The sequence below is a fragment of the Saccostrea echinata genome, unplaced genomic scaffold (assembly GCF_033153115.1).
Source record: "Saccostrea echinata isolate AGI-Se365-2 ecotype Australia unplaced genomic scaffold, CSIRO_AGI_Sech_v1 ptg000033l, whole genome shotgun sequence".
NCBI classification, from domain to species: Eukaryota; Metazoa; Mollusca; class Bivalvia; order Ostreida; family Ostreidae; genus Saccostrea; species Saccostrea echinata.
In genome coordinates, this window is record NW_026889782.1 from 25,322,181 (window position 1) to 25,341,143 (window position 18,963).

Genomic DNA, 18,963 nt, shown 5'->3' on the forward strand with positions numbered 1-18,963 from the left:
TTAACATTAAAGAATCTTGACGCTTTGTCTTAGAGGGCTACGGAAGCCGGTAGGTGCAAGGTAGAAAAATATTTTATCCGGCGGCCGCCACGTAAATAACTGGCGGCAGCCAGAAACTTGTCTGGCGGCCGCCAAAAATTATATGGCGGCCTCCAAATATTTATCTCGCGGCCGGCAGATCCTTTTTTATCTGACGGCCGCCAGACAAGTTTTTGGCGGCCGCCAGTTATTTATGTGGCGGCCGCCAGATAAAATATTTTTTTCTACCTGGCACCAACCGGCTTCTGCACCATATACCATATACCGGTGAAGGGCTTCGAATTTAGACCTTTACTAGGAACTCAGAGCGATTGAGCAGTGAGGGTTCTTTATCATGCCAACTCCTATCGTTGCACGATTTTTAAGGTGTCAGGTCATTTCTCTCTAAAACCCTTTCTCTCCTAGGTTATTTCTCTCCAATACCATTTCACGGTGGGTCATTTCACGGCAAGTCATTTCACTCTACTACCTAGGTCATTTCACTCATCTGTCTGTGTTCTTTGGACTCATGTCTTTTCAAATTAAATTCATACTGATAAGAACTGAACGTGAGAGAGTCTACTGCTATAATAACTGCTAAAAAAATGTTTTGCAGTAAAGAAATCAATTAAGCTAAGATTGTGGCCGAATCTTTGCCATGTAGAGGACTTCCTCGTCCATAAGAATCATATTAACTGGTTCAGTATTTCATAGAATTGCGTTTTTGCAGAAGCACTAAGATTTACAAGACATTTTTATAAATAAATCAAAATCGGTACAATAAGATAGATGTATATGTGAGAAATTCACTTTTGTCAATTAATTTCATACCACTGATATTCGAAACAAAGCAGTTTCATTTTTTTCATTTTTACTCTACATCTTACGACAAGCTTTTCAAAAACAAAAAAGATCGCCGCAAATGTAAATAATTATTATTAGAAAAGGGTAAAAATGTTATGACAAAACGGAAATACAAATATTTAATTTTGGTTTAAAGTTATCAATTTGTAAAACGTTTTTTGAGCTAGGAAATAAAGACACATGAAAAGAAAGAAAAAATGAAACGTAATAAAGTTTGCTTATATTATGGGGAAAAAAAGCAGAAATACGTGTACAATTTGTATTCACATATTAAAAATGTATATAAAATATGTACATAGTAGCCTTCTGAATTTTAAACATGATTACAATATATTAACCAAAATAAATTGTAGAAAAAATAAATGGTTTTTCAGTTTTAAAAGTTGATTTATTCAGTTTGTCCAAACTCACCTCTAAGGAAAAGCTTTTTGTAGTTATTTAATCCTAATTCTCCACCCAATGTAACTAAATACTAGAAACCATGACTATTTAATTGTCAAATGTTATGAAAATATCTATAGTTGCATGTCGCAAAAAGAACTGATCTATGGAAACATATTTAATTTTTTATGTTATATTAATTCAGGACATTCATAAAAGATAGTTTATACTTTCAATTGTTATTCACTCTGATACTTCTCTGAACAAAATCTGTATTAAAAGAAGATGCGTCGTGTTACAATACTGAAGGCATGTCTACAACATGAACGCCTTAAATGTAGGTTAGAAAGTTGGGGGAAATATCTGTAAAGAGTTATTTGCAGCTTTATTTTTTGGGGGAAAAAATAATTGATTATGAATCAAATCCTTTCCCTATTCAAAAATGCATAGAAAAAGACGATACTTTGTGTTACTTACACCAGATTATTTTTATGAAATAAAAGAAAACCCATATACATGAAGATACCCAGGACAACTACTCTAGAAACGGAAATTGATATTAAAGAGGCTGTCCTGCACGTTTCGATTTGATTTTTTTCCTCAAAAACTAAATGGAAAAAAATGTCCTAGGCTGTCTCTCCATTCTTTATATTGAGGTGTAAGGAGAACAAATTATTGAAAAACGGCTCTAAAGAATCGACTTATGCATCAATCGATTCCGATGCAAAGTCTGATCAAAGTACATATTAAGAAAATATTTACCTTTTTTCACATAATATGAATATATAATAAAACATGTCACGGAGAGTGTAGAAGATAGATATTTTCCTTAATCTTTACGAAACATTCTATTTATAGAAAAGAAATATTAAGCAATCTGACAATGCTATATTGGTAAATATTGCGCAAGAGGCATAGGGCCCTTTTCCAATATTTAGCCTAGTACCAGGTTTAAATGGAAAACACCTATAATTACTATAAAAAAGAATTAATTAGCGCATTAGTGATGATGAAATAAATGAGGAATGCTTCTACATGTATATCATTTAAAGGATATCCTCATAAACGTATGCTCTGATTTGGACAATAGTTTCAGGAGAAACACTTGTTTAACTTCATATGAGGAATATTGAAATATTTTGGATGGTTGTAAATGTGCTATTTTATAAGCCATTTCGTATACTAAGTATACTCTAATGTATATATATCTGAGAAAAGTCCCTTATTTTCAAATTCTCATCAATCCCGATAGAATTAAAGCAAAATTAAAAAACAAACAAACAATCTATAGCTATATAGTTGTTGTAGTTACCGTAGATAAAGAATTCTTTTTTAAGTTCAATTAATTTTTCAACTGTATTAAAACTAAGCAATCTAGTATTTTTGTGAAATAAATAAACATTTTCACATAATTTAATTCCAGTCGGGATCAGTTTCATCTTGACCGGGAAATGTTTAAAATTCAAAACTAGCACCTTTTCTCAAATTTCACTATTTTATTTCTATTTAAAATATAATTGCTAATTATTTCCTTCCAAAGTAGATCATTTAATGCTTAATAAATTCTCAATGTATAATTAAAGCAACTGAAAATTCACACATAAACATATGTTCCCAGCATGTATATATTTTGCCTTTGTATAAGTTATCATAAATCTGATACACAGCAATTACAAAATTTGCATTTTTACATTACATATTCTTGATAAAAGCAATAAAAAATAGATGAAGAAAAGAGAACAAAGATTATATACCAGGTACTATTCTTATTATTTTTAATGATCGATATTATTAAGTCTACAAAAATAAATAAGTAAAACAAAAATAGATACTGAATTTTTCTAAATATGCTATAAAAAGAAAAATGTATATCACTACGTTCACATATAATTTACCCAGCAATGTTTACATATTTCAATACCTAATATTCAAATAATAGTTCTAATATAAAGAACTTTAATATGAAGATATTTATAGTTTTTAAAATCCAAATAGTTTTTTTTCAATTGGAAATAAATTATTAAATAACTTTAAAAAAAATTTCATATACAAAGGTAAATCGACAATTTTCATGTTTGCAAGGAGAGAGATAACCTAGGCGGGTCAGGCACCGGAGAGAAATGACCCAGATTCGTTTTTAAGGTCTCATCCGAAAGACCTCCAACTTTCACTTCAAAGTGCCGATTGCTTGGCGAAATTTTTGTATTTTTTTTTTATCTTCTTAGGTCAGTCGCGGTCGTGATTCGAAAACACGACTTTCCGATCACAGAGTGAGCGCTCTACCGACCGAGCTACCTTCACGGTTGTCTGTTAGGACAAGACAGACAAGCGCCTAAGCAATATCAAAACACCCTCTGTTTAAGACACCACATACAAATTTTGGATGGAAGGGACAATACCTGGCATGGGCGAAAAATATCATTCTTTTGAAATCGAAAGAATGAATAAAAACTTTTCCTCATGTTAGTTACCTAGATTTAGTTGTTGACTTTTCATATCTTCTTTATCTGTAGACAAACGCAACAAATCTTCATCTTCACATAAACAAGTAGTTTTCAAAAGTATCTGCCATTATTTACAGAAACGTCATAAAGGAAAATGATGTCATTGCTTAAGACAACGAAATAAAGTGCGCGAAATTCTTTTACACGTTAATGTTACACGTCTTTAAAGGGGGTGGAACGCAGATTTGAAGCTCATATTATGTTTGTTTGTTTATTGTTTAACGTCCCTCTCGAGAATTTTTCACTCATATGGAGACGCCACCACTTGCCAGTGGAAAGCTACAAATTTTGACGTATACTCGACACTTAGGGCCATTGAGCAGTGAGGGATTTTTTTCGTGCCAGCACCTACTGCGACACTGGACCTCAGTTTATACGGTCTCCACGTCCCACAGTGGGATTCGAACCCGCGACGTAAGGATCAACTCCTTACTCCGCGACTCTAGAGCGAACGCTCTAACCACTGCGGTGCAGAGCGCATGGCGAATGAACAGTTGCTACATATTTTTTAATAATGTTATGAAGAATGTCCTTGTCATTGAATTCTTAGAATATTCATGTTAGTTCAAGTCATTAAGGTGTTCAATGTATAACGACCATCTTTTGAATTTGATAAATGAATGGTCCGATATTTTTAATTATGGTAGCATTTTGAAGGTCTTGTCAACTAAAAAAAACTCCACCAAAGGAATTTACAATATTTTGATAATTGTCCAATTAATTGCACCTTGAATTTTACATTGAAGTCTATGGGGAGCGCAGGTGTTATTAAGATATTGTAGAAAGTAATTTGAACTTCATACAAATCTCTTGGTGAAAATGTGCATAAACTCTCTCTTAATTGAAATCTGAAATAAAATTAAACCTTTACCATAGATATTTTGACAAAATTAAAATTTTCCTCTTTTCATCAACACGGTAGCTCAGTCGGTAGAGCGCTCGCTCCGTGATCGGGAGGTCGTGAGTGCGAATCTCGGCCGCGACAGACCTAAGTCGATAAAAAATATGTAGCAACTGTTCATTCGCCATGCGCTCTGCACTTTGAAGTGAAGGTTGCGGGTCCTTCGGATGAGACCTTAAAAACCGAGGCCCCGTGTCACGGCAGGCGTTGGCACGATAAAGATCCCTCACTGCTCAATGGCCCTAAGTGCCGAGTAAAGGTCAAAATTTGAAGCCCTTCACCAGTATATGGTGACGTCTCTATATGAGTGAAAAATTCTCAAATATACAATCAATCAATCTTTTCATCAAGGGCAGATAACTCCTCAAAAAGATTTAAGGTGCAAAATGGCCGGCCTCTTTTATGTTAACAGTCGTATGAATTTGGTTCATTTTATTTTCATCGTTATTTAGCAATACATATTTACCAGTTTAAAATGATTCAAAATTGTTCCATATCCTTTCATTACACATTGAATACCTTAAACAAGTTATTTTGAATAAAAATAGACATTTGAAATTTTAAACAATGCAACTGTGTCCTTCAAAATCTCACAGACAAATTACAAAATTGTGTACGTCTAATCTGTGTATACAAGTTTAAGATCTCAACCTCTCTTTTGACAATTAGAATAATATAATTCTATTAAAACCTCCATAGTTCTTCAATTGACTGAAAAGTATTCAGCAAGAACGCAGCACTAGTGCGTACTACGAAGATATCAACGGAATATGATTGATTGATTGATTGATTAGGGTTTAACGCCGAGTCGGCAATATTTCAGCCATATTTCGGCGGAAAATTAATTCTGTATGATCGGTTTTGAAAGATTTTTGGTTTCTCTGGCGGCCCCCAGTGAGCCTACTCTTTTCCGAAAACCAGAAAAACGATCTTTTGCGTGCCAAGGGGGTTGCAATCCTTGACACGGGGCACCATTTAACGTCCCATCCGACGGACTTAAAAATTTAAAAATATTTTAAAAGTTTAAAATAAAACTCTCTCTATGTTTATCAAAAAATAATTACATTGTGTACCTTTAGATTTTACTGTAAAAATCAGTTTCATGTAAATAATCTAAAATTGTATTAACATTAACATTTGTAAACAGTTCACGCATCGTTCGTACATTATTGAAAAGTCTACTTCGAATAGGCGAAAAATCAGAACATTCTAAAAGAATATGATTTATAGTAAGCGGACAGTCACAGGATATACATTCTGGCTGAAGTTCTCGATTTAATACGTATGCATGTGTTATTTTAGAATGACCTATACGTATTCTTGAAATAATCACTTCGTCCTGACGTTTCAGGCCGAAGTTAGATGATATGTTAACTTTGTTTTCTATTGCATATAGTTTACTTGTATCACAAAATTCCCAATATATCTGCCAAAGAGAATTTACATAAAGTTTCACAATATATTTTAGGTCAGTATAAGGGATTTTAAAAATGGTAATTTCGTACTGAAGTGCCAATTTTGCAGCACTATCAGCCTTAGTGTTTCCAATGATGCCAATATGACTTGGAATCCAACAAAAGTCAACTACTTTACCTTGTTGAGTGAAATGATAGAACTGAACTAATATATCTAAAATGTATGGTTGATCGATACTCATATTTTGTATAGATTGCAAGCAAGAAAGCGAGTCCGAAAATATTGTAAAAGAGTTGTCATTAGAAGATTTAATATATTCAAATGCAAGCTGTATGGCTTTTGCCTCTGCTGTAAATATTGTAGCTTCATTTGGAAGCCTGAAAGAGAAAACATTATTTTTATTCACTGCAGCCGCTGCTACTTTATTTTTGTCTTTAGAACCATCTGTATAAATTTCGACTGTAGAATGTTTAGATTGTTTTATTTCGGCTAATTTTTGTTTAAAAACAAGAGAATTGGTTTCTGATTTCTTAAATTCAGTTAAAGATGTGTCTACATTTGGTTTAATTAATTTCCATGGCGGTATTTCAGAGAAACTTGTAGGTTTTATAATTTCCAAAGGTAAGTCAGAATCCCTGATATGTTTCCTAGATCTTAGACCAATAGGTTTTATACATGTTTTACTTTTATCATATAAATTTTCGTACTGCGGATGAAAAACACAATCATAAGCAGGATTATTAATATTTGCCTTCAATTTGAGAATATACTGTAAGGTAAGTTTGATTCTTCTTAAGTCCAGCGGTGGCTCATTTGCTTCAACGTATAGACTATTTACAGGAGAAGTTCGAAAAGCTCCTAAGCACAGTCGAAGGCCTTGATGATGGACTGCGTCAAGAGCTTTCATGTATGAAGCTCTTGCCGAACCATATACAATGCAACCATAGTCTAATTTAGATCTAACTAAAGAACGATATGAACGTGCATGAATACAAAAATAAATTCAGTTTAAAAAAGCATGTAAAGCCACTATATTATCGCATGAGTTTAATATTAGTTGAAATAACATTGTATACCCTCTGTATTGAATTTGGTTTGGTCACGTTATTTGACAGTCACGTGATAAATGTATGTGATGTTTACTGTATGTAGGTCATGAACAAATTTCAATATCGCAAGGACATACCCTAGTTTAAATTAAAAATTTAAGTAATTGTTTCTACATTTCTTGGAGTTTATTGAAAGTGCTGCTGCTTTAAATAGAATTCGCATTTTATTAGTTTAAATTTTAATTTATTTAGCTCTAGTCGAAATATGACTGGACTTCCACTCTCAAAAACCGGAAAGACCCCATTACTTAGACAATCATTGATTACCCTACATAAAGAGAATCTTAATACAAATTCTTAATACACAACTTGAATACCCAACTTGACACACAATCAAAACTTTCAAACAAGGTCTTTCCCGGAGCTACCATGTCGACTTCTGATAAATTTTTCCACAGAAGAAAACGAAATGTCTGCCACAAGGGAAAGAACTCACGTTGAAAAACAGAAGGCTGCCATTTTGTTTACCGGTACATTCCTTGTCTAGCTAAGCCTCGTTTGAATTTTTCATGAATATTGATTAGACATCATTAAGAATCGTCTACTAGTATACTCCATTAATGGCAACACTAGAAGCCTTAAGAACAGTGTGAGGAATTTGGTCATCCTGAATTTGCATGTTCTCTATGACAGAAATTGATAGATCTTGAAAAGCAAATAAACATCAGAAGAAACTCATCTCCTGACAACTTTCCCTCGAATAAACTATTGCATAGAGCACTTGCTCCGTGGTCGGAAGGTCGTGTGTTTGAATCACGGCCAAGACTGACCTAAGTCGATAAAAAATAGGTAGCAAATGTTTCTTCGCCAGTGCTCGGCACTTTGAAGTGAAAGTTGCGGGTCCTTCGGATGAGACCTCAAAAACCGAGGTCCCGTGTCATGGTAGGTTTAGGCACGATTAAAAAACCTTCACTGTTCAATGAGTTAAGGTCTAAATTTGAAGCCCTTCACCGTTCTATAAGCTGACGTCTCGAAAAAAATGAAAAATTCTCGTAAGGGACGTAGAAGATACAATCAATCATAAATATTATTATACCCCACGCAACAAGTTGCGTGAGGTATAATGTTTTTGACCCATCCGTCAGTCAGTCAGTGTGTCAGTCAGTCAGTGTGTCAGTCAGTCAGTCCGTCAGTCCTGTTTTTTTGTCAGCGCAACTCCTCATAAACCGCTGCACAGAATTTCGTCAAACTTTGCAGATATTTAGGACACAATGTGTAGATGTGCATATTACCAGGAAATTCCGATTCCTTTATTTTTTCTTGGAATTTGGGCTTTTTTCAACTTAGATTTTTGGCCATATCTTGAATATAGAGATGAACAGTTTGTCAGCGCAACTCCTCTTAAACCGCTGCACAGAATTTGGTCAAAGTTTGCAGATATTTAGGACACAATGTGTAGATGTGCATATTACCAGGAAATTCCGATTCCTTTATTTTTCTTGGAATTTCGACACTTTTCAACTTAGATTTTTGGCCATATCTTGAATATGGAGATGAACAGTTTGTCAGCGCAACTCCTCTTAAACTGCTGCACAGAATTTGGTCAAACTTTGCAGATATTTAGTACACAGTGTGTAGATGTGCATATTACCAGGAAATTCCGAGTCCATTATTTTTGCCTTAAGAGTTCTAATGCCTATTATTGAAGAAACTTTCCAACTAGGTAATAAGGAAATCCACTGGAATCAGCTTTTGTAATGAAACTTTATGTGAAATATTTTATGACCTTAAAAGACCCCTATTGATTTTGAGATCAAAATATTAAAGATTTAACACACACACACAAAATCATGGATAGTTAACCTCCCCCCACTCCCCCCCCCCCCCAATCAAATTGGTGCTTTGCCTTAAATAATTTCATAAGTACAGTATATAAACAAATTCATGAATTATACTGTTTCTAAAATGCACTGTGCCATTCATTGCGTGTTGCATTGTCGAGTTTTGGGGGAGCGTGGGGTATGTGAGCTTGCTCACTTTTTCTTTCATGAATTCTGTGAAAAATTGCGCCAGGCGATGGGCTAGACTGACACTTTGTCAGAATGGATTAAATGCGTCAGATGTGTGCTAAAATCTCGCATTAAGTGATTGAGGGGCAACATGAAAACCATCTATCCTTCTGTGTTCAATAATTGAGAAGTGAAAAAAGAATTAAAAAGACTACATGATCAGTATATACTGGTCCCAGCTGACAAAGAAGGTAAAACATTGTCTTTGTTTGTAGGGCTCATTATTTTAATTGTGTTTTAGAAGAACTGGTATTTAATTCTACCACTTAAGTGGCAATTTGTCAGTTTTGAATATTTTTAATATTCGCAACAACCAAAATGAGTTTGAATTACGATATTTATATTGGATTCCGAAACTTCATAAAAATCCTTGCAAAGATACATAGCGGGTTCCAGTAAATGCTCTATCAAGCCTCTTTCTTTACTCCTCACTAAAATATTAACAGCAGTGAAGGACAAACTTCAGGAGTACTGCGCAACAATATCTTCGAGAAGTGGTGTAAATCAGATGTTAAGGAGAATTAAGTATTTACAGGCAAAACTTGCCGATTCATTAGAAATGCGAAAAGTACAAAGCTAGCTTCAATGCTTAAAACTTGCGTAATCACAATTGTGAATTAAGTACAAGAAAAGAAAAGTACAACTAGAAGCAAAAGGGTGTACAAACAATGATACATGTACTATGTTTAACTTGTATATAGTTCAAAATAGAAAAAAAACCCAATATATAAAGTTGAAATCTAAAAACTAAGAGAATGAAAAAAAAAACCATTACAAATATGAAAAACTACAACCTTAGTACATACTAATACTTGTGTACCCGTTTGGTTTTCCAGCTTAAGGTATTCAATGTATAAGGAAGGGATTTTGAACAATTTTGAATCATCTTAAACTAGTTTAAAAATGCATTGCTGGATAACGATGAAAGTGAAATGAACCAAATTCACATGACAGATAATATGAAAGAAGCCAGTCATTTTGCACCTTAAAAGTTTTGAAGAGTTATCTGCCCTTGATGAAAAAAAGATTCCCCCCCCCCCAAATATCTTCGGTGGATGATTCATTTTATTTTATGTTATAATAAAGAGAGAGTTTATGCATATATTTATCTAGAGATTTTTAATTAACCTACAATCTGTAAAGTATATACTAGTACTGTAAGTGCACATGTTTGATTTGCATCTTTTAAAACTTATGCTTTTCATCACAGGGTCTTTTTGAATCTTATCGATAAATTGTACACAAATTGGTCTCGGGAATTTTCTTTGCACATCATATTCTCCCATGCGGGAAAGCTTGTTAGGGCCACGCTCTGCGGGCGCCCTATAGTGATCAGTCTGTCCTTCCGTCTGTCCGAGATCTCTTGTCCAGAGCATATCTCCTCTCTCCTTGGCCCAATCTGCCTCATACTTCACCCACAGAGTGTCTTTGGGTAAAGGGTGTGCAGTGACCTTGAACCATGTTTCTAGGTCTAAGGTCCAGGTCATAGCAAAATTACATGAAAAATCTTTGTCTGTAGCATTTCTTCTCTCCCCTTGGTCCAATGTGGCTCATACTTCATTCACAGAACGAAGTTTCTAGGTCAAGGGTCAAGGTCAAAAATAGCCTCTCTGTTTAAAATCTTTGCTCGGTGCATAATTTCTTTCTCTTAAGTCCAGTCATTCTCAAACTTTACCAATTGACTTAGGGTACAGAACATTTGTGATTTTCCTTCCATATTTTGATAGAGGATATGCAACAATTTTCGTAAAGGATATGCAACATTCGTGATTTTTGAGCCTTTTTTTATACGCCCGTCTTTAGACGGGACGTATTATGTTATGACGTTCATGTCCGTCCGTCTGTCTGTCTGTTAGCTTTTCTCGTGTCCGGCTCATAACTTTAATACTATTAGGCCTAGGATTATCAAACTTTGTCAGCTGATACTTCTTGGGTAGACGGTGTGTCGCGCACGAAAAGTAGGTCGTTCTGACCTTTAATTAAGATGCTATGGCCAAATATGGAAAAATCCTGTCCGGCTCATAACTAGAAAACTATTAGACTTAGAATCATCAAACCTGGCCAGTTTATGCATCTTAGGTAGAAGGTGTGTCGCGACCTATTTCAAGGTGACTGTGACCTAGAATTTAAGTGAAATAAAAAAAAACTGTCTTTTTACTATTATATTACACAATCCCAAAAAATGTAAAAGTGTTGCAGTATCCTTGTTAAAAAAATGTTAAAATCAAGAAAATAATTATTTTTTTCATTATATACTTTACAGCAATCTATAACAAATATAATGTTACAAGAGAAATTCCACCTCTCCCATGGGTGTAATTATCAAGCACTGGTCAAGGAGAATTTTGATAACAGAAAATTGCATGTCAAATTAGAGAGAAATTAATGAATTTAGTGTGAGGAGCTAACTGGTAGAGCATCTCTGATCAAGCAGGTGTTATCTATATCTCTTGGGAATTGGGCAGAGGAATCAGCCATGTTGGATTACATAGTTTTTGTGGGCTAGCCTAACTTTTAAAATGAATTTGGTGAAAAGTAATTAAAACTAATTTGATATTGTATTATATGTATTATTTAAACTAATTTGATATCTTATATTAAACTAATTAATTAAAACTAATTATACTCGGAAGGGGGGGTGATATTGGAATTAGCATGACGGTTCTCCATATGAATTGCAGCTTAAAACCAGTCTGACATTGAGTCTAAAAAAAAATCAAGTATTTAAAAAAGAAGTTTTAATTATGGTAGATAGTCCCTACAAATGTAAGAGTTAAGCAGAAACCTTATTAAAAATGTTGCATCAAGATTACATTTTTTTTTCTTTTTTTAAATTTTTGTAACAAATTGAAAAAAAAAATCTTTGTTTTCAAATTTAATTTCAGTATGACATAAATATGCATTTTAATTGCACTACAAAGCAGATAGCGCAGATCCATTCATCCCTTGGGAGTAATGAGTGGACATGCATCCAGTTAAACATTAATTAATGAGTTCAGTGTAGGAAGGCTAGCTGTCTCAATCATTTCTGTTAGAGCATATCTGATCAAGCACTTCTTATCTGTATCCTTTGGGAATTAAACAGAAGAACTGCTGGTCAGTGTATAGCATATTTCATTTGATGGCCAGTCTTTTATTTTAAAATTAATTTGGTATAGATTAAGTTGTTAAGATAAATTCATATTGAATAATTTGATATTTTTACTTAATTTTTTGAAAATATCAACTAACAAATTTCAGAGCATCATGTCTCACAAATATGAAAAGGGGGGGGGGGGCTGCAGATTGGCATTTGTCAAGCTCTAACACAACCAGTTGAGGATCTGTAATGTAATATTTGTTATAATTCATACCTACACCACAGGAAATGTATAAACAAATATTATAAGGAATGAAAAAATCATGGAAATCCGTGTTTCAAGGTTGACTTGATTTTCTTGCACTCTAAAATGTTTGTGATAATTGAACAATATTTGACGGGCGTATCATGCTGTGGCGGGGCACTTTATTGATAGAGGGTATGGAGCACTTCTGATTTTCATGCCATTTTTAGGTCACCTGAGTCACTCAGGTGACCTATTGCTATCTGTTTTTGTCCGTCGTCGTTCGTCGGTCCTAAACTTTTGAAAATTTTTAGCTTCTTCTCTGGAACCACTGAACCAATTTCAACCAAATTTGGCATATAGCATCTCTTGGCAAGGGGAGTAAAAATTGTGAAATTCATGGCCCCTGCCCTCCTGGGGCCTGATGGGTGGGGCTAAAACCATCAAAATTAATGCAGTCTTTAAAAAATCTTCTTCTTTACTCCTGGACATCAAGCAGTGAAACTGTTGGCATGATTGTGAGAAGCATTGAGCCCTCTACCAAAATTGTGAAATTCATGGCCCCAGGGTCAGGGGATCTGGTGTTAGGTGGGGCTCTAATGTTTATATAGTGAAATGCATTAATTCTTTAAAAATATTCTCCTCTGCTCCTGGGTATTTAGCCAATGAACTAAGTACATAGTTATGATGAGGAAGAATGCCTCTTTCTAAATTGTGAATTTCATGGCCCCTGGGTCAGGGGTTCTGGTGTTAGGGCAGGGCTCTAATGATTATATAGTGAAAATGCATTAATTCTTTGAAAATCTTCTCCTCTGCTCCTGGGTATTAAGCCAATGAAATAAGCACATAGTTATGATGAGAAGAATGCCTCGTCCAAAATTGTGAATTTCATGGCCCCTGGGTCAGGGGTTCTGGCGTTAGGGCGGGGCTCTATTGATTATATATTGAAAATGCATTAATTCATTGAAAATCTTCTTCTCTGCTCCTGGGTGTTATTTAAACAAACTAAGTGCATGGTTATGATAAGCAATGATGCCTCTTCCAAAATTATGAAATTCATGGCCCCTGGGTCAGGGGTTCTGGTGTTAGGGCGGGGCTCTATTGATTATAAAGTGAAAATGCATTAATTAATGCTTTGAAAATCTTCTCCTGTGCTCCTGGGTATTAAATGAACTAAGAAAGTATATAGTTTTTATGAGCAAGAGTTCTTTCAAAGTTTTGAATTTCATGGCCCCTGGGTCAGGGGTTCAGGTGTTGGGGGGGGGGGGCTCTATTGATTATATAGTGAAACTACATTTAATTCTTTGAAATCTTTTTCTCTGCTCCTGGGTATTAAACAAACTGAATACATAGTTATGATAAGTATGTCTGTCTCTTCCAAAATTGTGAAATTCATGGCCCAAGGGTCAGAGGTTCTTGTGTTAGGGTAGGGTTCTATTGATTACATAGTGAAAAAGCATTAATTCTTTGAAAATCTTCTCCTCTGCTCCTGGGTAATATATAAACTAACTAATATTATGATGAGCAAGAGTGTCTCTTCCAAAATTTTGAATTTCATGACCCTGGGTCAGGGGTTCTGGTGTTAGGACGGGGCTCTTTAATTATGTAGTGAAAATGCATTTATTTTTTTTATATTAACAAACTCCCCTTCTTCTTTTAAGAAAGAAGACTGATGTCTATCCCTGTGGCAGCAATAACCAAACGTCAACTAAATACTGGCTTTGCAAACTTAATATATATACACTATTTACAAAGTTTCCTAGAGACTCTTTACTGTCTCAAGCACTTGTTTACCCAAACACCATCTTGTAGTACTTGGAGTAAATTCAGACACGATTGTTCTGCCTCAATGCTGCGTACACGGGCAGACGTTACCCTTGTCTTGCCAGGTCCAAAGTAAACAACAATAAACAGTTTTCTGTTTATTTATAAGACATGAAAGGGTAAAATACTGAAAATAAACAAATAAACATAACATCACAGTATGCTCATAATAATAACATCATAATTGCTTACACATATCTGAATAAACTTACAAATATAATTTCTCATATTGACCATTTTACGAAATGATGGCGCACGTGTGAATTTCCTCACCGGAAATAATGTAAACATTACAAAACTTTTTAGCCGCATACAGAGCATACACAATATACAAAATACACAAATAACATTACTTACACCATGGGAACACATACTCAGCTGCAATTGAATAACAAGACGACCGAAGTCGTGAGCAGCCATGCCATGCTGCTGAACGTATAACCAACGTTTTTCTAACGTTAGGCGCATATAAAACAGAGAACCTAAAAATAGAATACAACAATCCGGAAAGAGTCAGAACAACGATGCTTCCTTCTTTGTCAAACAGTCAGCCAGCTGACTTTCGCTCTCTATCCATTTTAAATCTGTGATTGTTTTTTGCTGGATCAACTCTCTAATACCGCTAATCTCCATTCTCAGTCTTTTTTCCGATACTTGCTTAGTTGATTCAATTGCATCTTGGAGAGAGTGACAGTCAGTTACGCAAATAATGGATAAGTTTGGTCTGTTGGTCAATTCTCCATAAAGTGAAGCCAAGTACACTCCACTGTCAATGGCATCTGCCATTGCTAGCGTCTCTGCTGCAAGTGTGCTTCTTGCAACTCTCCTGATTCTTTTTTACTACCAGGTTAAGGGTGAGAAGAGTCCATTAGACCCAAAGAGAGCGATAAAATGTCCTCCTTGAGTTCCTCCATCAGGTAAGTTCCCAAGGGATGAGTCACAAAATATCACAAGCTTCATATCACTTTGCTGTCCAAGATTTTGAAATTTCAGGGTAACCGTCTCCGACTTGATTCTTCTGATAATCTTGTTCGCCTCAATCAAAGTCTGAACATTGGCCCTTTTCAAGTTTGTGGCAAGATTGGATGCATCAAAAATAACATCTGGTCGACTTTGTCGAGCTATCCACAGTATCTGTCCAATTTTTGACTGAAGGCATTCTTTTTCTGTTAATGTCAGTGCGTCCTCTTTATCTACAAGACGACTCTTATCAATAGGGATGAACTGAATGTTCTTTTGATAGTTATCCTGGCTAAGTTCAATACCTTTCTTATGTTTGGACAATTCGATTCCTGCATATGAAAATGAACTGTTTTCATCACCATCTTCCTTTCCAACAAGAAAAGTTTTTCTTATTTCCTTGATCACCTTGTTCTCAAATTCAGCTGAGCCTCCCCATAAGAAGTCATCTACATGACAAGCAAGAATTCCATCTACTTTTTGGTCACCATTCTTCCAAAAGAAAACTGCTGGATCAGATTTTGAAACCTCTGCACCACTGCCAATAAGTACATCTTTGACCCTGTTCTACCAGCTTAGAGAAGCATCAGACAGCCCATACACACATTTACGCAGTTGCAATACTACACCTTTACAACCAGCTTCTGGCGGCGGTCTGACGTAAATCTTGCGTCCAATTTCTGAACCTTGAAGAAATGCTGTCTTAATATCCATAGTGTGAACGCTCCAGTTTCTTTGAGCAAATACAGTTAGGACAAGTCTGACAGAATCTGAACCACAAAATGGTTCTTTTGGAATGTCTTCTCTGTCTACTTCTTCAAATCCCCTAGCCACGAGCCTTGCTTTGCGTTTAGTTCCTTCATCTGTGTCTTTGAGACTGCAAATCCACCTTGTTGAAATACATTTTTGGCCAATTTCCTTCTCCTCAACATATACATTGTTGTTTTTCCAAGACAAAAGTTCTTTTTGTTTAGCTTGTTCGAAACACACATAAGTCAAGACCATCACCTCCTCAGTATCACAAATCTCTAAATCCTGGACTTTTTCCATATCATCATAGTTTGATGATTCTAAGCCAATTAGTACCTGAGATATTTAATCAAAGCCATGAATTTTCAAAAGTAGGTTATGGTGACCCTCTTCTCAGTCGACTTACTCCGAAGACCCAAGATGCATCAACTGACAAAGTTTGACGATTCTAAGCCAATTGTACCCGAAAATATTTTAATATAGCCATAAAATTTCAAAAGTAGGTCACGGTGACCTACTTTTCAGTTGACGTTTTTTTTTTGAGGACCCAAGATGCATCAACTTACAAAGTTTTATGATCATAGGCCTTAAAATGTCCAAATTATGCCTCTAAAACGCTTTGAAATCGAATGCCTGCAAAGTTCCAAAAGTAGGTCACTGTGACTTACTTTTTATACCCCCGCAAACGAAGTTTAGGGGGGTATATTGGAATCAGCATGTCCGTCTGTCTGTCCGTCTGTCTGTAGACGAGATTTTGTCCGGACCATTTCTTGGAAACTGTTGGAAGGATTTGTCTGAAAATTTGTACACTTATTATTCACCATATGAAGGTGTGCACCTGGTATTTTCATTATGATTGGATAATTATTTTGCATTTTACAGGTTTTTTTTTCATTTTTATTTTGTGGTTTTGTCTGGATCTGTTCCCAGAGACTATTGCATAGATTTGTATGAAAATTTGTACACTTATTATTTACCATATGAAGATGTGCACCTGGTATTTTCAACATTATTTGATAATTTTTCTGCATTTTACAGGTGTTTTTTTTTTTTTATTGACTTGGTCATTTCGGGTTCATGTCTAAGGTTTGAGACATAGAATCTAGAACATCTGTACAAAAATATGAACTACAGCTTAAAACTACTCATTAGAACTATAAAAAAAAAAACACAAAGTATTAAAAACAGTTTTTACATTACACAGCAGATAGTGTAAATCCATTTGTCCCTTGGGAGTAATGAGTGGACATGCATCCAGTTAAAGATTAATTAATGAGTTCAGTGTGGGAAGCTGTTAGGGCATCTCTGATCAAGCAGGTCTTATCTATATCTCAGGGGAATTGGGCAGAAAGAAATAAAGATCTCTGTTGTCTAAGTCTCTGAATTGTAATTTATGTCTGTCAAAATACATAGTTACTTAAACCAGCCTTTTATTTTTAAAATGAGTTTGATATAAAGGTATTAAAATCAATTTGATTTTCTATAATTAATTATGATATTTTGTTTTTCAACAATCAATTTGCAGTGTGTCATGTCTCACAAAGATGGCAGATAGTTGCAAACTATTTTTTCGATGTAATAAAAAACACTGTAATTATTAGTGTTGATGTTTTATTAGGCTGCACCTTAGTTTCATTCATTAAATAAAGTGCCCCACCACAGCATGATACGCCCATCAAATATTGTTAAATTATCATAAACAGTTTAGATTCAATTGTTCAAATGACATCTTAGCGAGACAAGGCAGTCTGCAATTTGTTGTAAAGATATAAAAATTCAAATAAAAAATGTACAATAAATAATTAGTTTAAATTATATTATACAATATCATATAAGTTTTAATTATTATATACAATATCAAATTAGTTTTAATTACATCAAATTTATCTTGAAAGTAAGACTAGCCAACAAGAACAATTCAATACAACAAAAGCAATTAATTAAGAGACTGATTCCTTTTGCCCATTTCCCAAGAGATGTAGATGTGCTTGATCAGAGATGCTCTGCCAGTTATCTCCTCACACTAAACTCATTAATTTATCTCTAATTTGACATGCAATTTTCTGCTATCAAAATTTTCCTTGACCAGTGCCTGATCATTACACCCATGGGAGAGGTGGAATTTTTGTTGTTACAGATTGCTGTAAAGAACATAATGAAAAAAATAAGACTAGTATTTTCTTGATTTAACACTTTTTTAATAAAGATACTGCAATACTCTGACATCTTTTGGGATTGTGTAATTTAAAAGTTAAAAGACATAGTTTTTTGATTCTAAGTCTAATGGTTTTCTACTTATGATTTTTCCATATTTGGCCATAGCGTCTTTATTAAAGGTCAGAGCGACCTGGTTTTAATGTGCGACACACCTTCTACCCTAGATGTATCAGCTGACAAAGTTTGATAATTCTAGGCCTAATAGTATTTCAGTTATGAGCCGGACATGAAAAAGCTAATGGACGGACGAACATGAACGCTATAACATAATACGTCCCGTCGTAAGACGGACGTATAAAAATATATAATGAGTAATTAAATTTTCACTGTAAATGTTTAAGGAAATTGTGAACACCTCTCACATCTAGAAAACATTAGTGATTTGGTTCTTTCTCTGAAAAACCCAGCGGGGGGTATTTGTCCCTTTTGGACAGTTCTAGTTAATAAATATGTTTTATGGCCCCAAGATGCATCATCTTACAAGATTTAATGATTCAAAACCTCTTAGTATTCGAATTAATGACCTTAATTGTTTTAAAATGCGAATGAGCCTTATACTTTAAAATCAATCGTTTTTAGCAGAGAAGGGATCTGCTCAAAACATCATAGAAGATAAATAGTTTAAATATTCCCGGGATGTCCCATTATCGAAAATGAAACTACTACGACAATTAACAAGATAAAGGG